We start from the raw sequence: 3,275 nt of genomic DNA, 5'->3' as shown, positions 1-3,275 counted from the left end.
CTGTATACATATAAGCATATGTGTGTGTGTGATGGAATATTATTTACCCATGAAAATATTATTTACCCATGACAACAATGAAATCTTGTCATTTGCAGCAACATGGACAAAACTGGAGGACATTATGTTAAGTGACATAAGCCAGGCACAGAAAGACAAATATTGCATGTTCTATTTCATATGTAGAAGCTAAAAAAAGGTAAATTTTATGAAAGTAGAGAGTTGAATGGTGGTGGCCTTGATGAACTCACCGATCAGTTCTAGGAGAATTATATTTAAATAGATGGTCAAGTCATATGCAAATAGAGATAACACTACTTCTTCCTTTACTATCTGTATGCATTTTTGTCTATTTTTCTTGCTTTATTGTGCTTGCTATAACTTCCAGTACTATTATGAATAAAAATAAAGAGAGTGTGAACATTCTTGCCTTGTTCTGGCCCTAGGGGCAAGTATTGTCTTTCATCTTTAGGTATGATGATAGCTCTAGATTTTTTTGTAAGGCTCCTTATCAAGTTCAAGAAGTTCTTTTCCATTTCTTAATTTCTGAGAGTATATATTATAAATAGTTGTTGAAATTTGTCAAATTCTTATACGTGTCAATGGATACGATTCTATAATTTTTTAGCCTCCTGACATGGTAAGTTATATTGACCGTTTTTTGATCATTGAACCAGACCTGAATTTCTGGAATAAATACCACTTGCTTGGTCATTGTGTATACTTCAATTTATACATTGTGAGGTTAGACTTGCTAATATTTAACTGAGGATTTTTGTATACAATACCAACACTCAAAAATCAATCATATTTTTATATACTAAGAATGAACACGTGAAAATCATAATCAAAACACAGTACCATTTAGAATTGCTTTAAATAAAGTTATTTTCTTAGGTATAAATTTAGTAAAACACATTAGTAAGACTTTAATTAGACATGCTTATGTGTTGTAAGTCTCACATTATAAGAAAGATATCAATTCTCCATAAATTGGTCTGTAGGCTTAGTGCAATTCTTTTAAAAATGTCAGCAAGTGTTTTTTTATAGACAAGCTTATTCTAAAATTTATATGAAAAGGCAAGGGACTTTTAGTATCTAAAACATTTTTAATAAAAATGAAGTGGGAAGAATCATTCTTTCCATTCTAAGGATTATACAGTTATAGTAAGCAAAAGAGTACAGTATTGGTGGCAGGATGGACACATAAATTAATGGAACAAAATAGAAAACTCAGAAATACTAGTAGACCTACACAAATATTCCCAACTTATTTTTACAATGGCACAAAGGCAATTTAATGGAGGAAGTAAGAATTTTCAACAGATGGTGCTGGAGCACTTGGACATCTCATAAGTCAAGAAAGTCAACTTGAAACTAAATCTCATTGAAAATTGAGTACTTTTAAAACTGGTGACATCTGTATAAGTTCTGTGTATTGTCCTAATAAAAGTTTCCTGGTCGTCATACAATTATACAACCTTTCATTATCGGGACTGAGTGTAGAGTGCATAGGACTTCCCTACATATTGTTAAATCATCTTGTAAATCTACAATTTGCTCAAAGTAAAAGTTTATACAATATATGAGGTCAGGTAATTGCAAGGTAATGAAATAATTCTTATAATCTGGGAAGGAGCAACAGGCAATAGCAAAGGCAAATTTTGGAAGTGCTGCAAAGAGCTGATAATGCTGTAAACAATAGTAAATAAGAAAAAAAACTTGTTGGTAAACACTCTGGAAAGGGGTTAAAATCATCTAAATTTCTCTCAGCCTAAACATTTTCAGTTTAGGCTCAGTTTACTGGAGTATTTTTTTTCATTGATATTTATGTCCATTTCCAACACATCAATAGCAAGATATAATCTCATTTAAAGTTAATTTTGCTAGATCACGTCTTTTGTAAACAAATAGCCACTTAAATTATATATTTTCTATGTAAAGCTGGTCACAATGTAAAACTGAATAATAGACATCGATCTGTATATGTAAAGTGAAGAACTGAAACAAAATGATTCCTCAGCTAATTTAACAAAACACTTTTTTGGCCTTTGAATTCTGCCTTTTCAAGGTAAATATATTAAAAAGATTAAAATGCTTATGGATAATAATCACTTTAATTTTGTTTATTTCATTTTGCAGATATAGAGAAACCTTAATTATCTTACCTCCAGTGACTGAAAGTTTTAAATTTATCAATTTAAAAAGATACTTTATTTTTTACAAACCATTTCAAATCATTTTCAGTAAGTAGCTGAGATATTCTAAATTCCAGAGATAATTGGATTATGATGATCTGCTAGAGCATGTGCTGAAAGGGAAAATATGAATGAAATAAAAAGCAGAGTTCAAAATACTGTTCTTACTGCATTAAAAAGTGCAAAGTATTTTATGCAGAAGGACAAAATATCTTTTAACAAAAGTTTTACTTGACTATCTAGGAAATACTATTCTCTCTGGAGAAATACATTTCATTTTCTGTTTAGTTTTGTGAGTTTCACCCATGTATATGTATACTCTTGTTTTGCCAAATTGTAGCAGGGGTTTTTAGTGCCTGTTTGATGCTTCTTTTTCTCTGTTTTTTTGTTTGTTTGCTTGTTTGTTTGGTTTGGTTTGGTTTGTCTTCTTTTTTAGTTAAGAATTACACATCAAAAAGCAATGTACTTTTCTGTGGTAAAACATATACCCATAGGCAAAGCAGGGATAGCATTTAAGTACTGTTGGTATGGATGGGAACGTGAGTCTAGCAATGTTTTCTAATTAGAAGTTTTCTTTGAGTCATCCTTTACAAATCCATTTGACTTTTAAATACTAAACTGTGGTTTTGTTTTTTAAATATTCCTTTTGATAATGGCTGTTAGTTAAAACATTTGAATCTGAAATGCTATATAAACAGGATAATGAAAGAAAATAAAGAAATCTCTGCTAGGTATCCCTATCTGGATTATTCACAGGCAAATCAAAATAAGCATATTCTATTCAGAACTCCATCACTTATACTGCCAACATTCCTTTTGTGTTTCCTATTCTAATAAATTTCACCAAATTTCTTGTAGGTCCCAAATTACAAATTTGAGTTCATTGGTTCTCTACTATGGTAGCATGTTAAAGTAACCTAGATATATTGTTTTTAATGAAAATATTTTTAAAAGAATGTTCTGTTGAAGAACACTTTGGTTGCTTCCATCTTTTGGCAATTTTGATGAAGTTCTTATAAACATTTGTGTGCAGGTTTTTGTGTGGACATAAGTTTTTAACTGATTTAGATTTATACC

The sequence above is a fragment of the Carlito syrichta genome, unplaced genomic scaffold, assembly GCF_000164805.1.
Source record: "Carlito syrichta isolate Samal-C Ts95f unplaced genomic scaffold, Tarsius_syrichta-2.0.1 Scaffold315837, whole genome shotgun sequence".
Taxonomy (NCBI): domain Eukaryota; kingdom Metazoa; phylum Chordata; class Mammalia; order Primates; family Tarsiidae; genus Carlito; species Carlito syrichta.
This window is presented reverse-complemented; position numbering follows the sequence as displayed.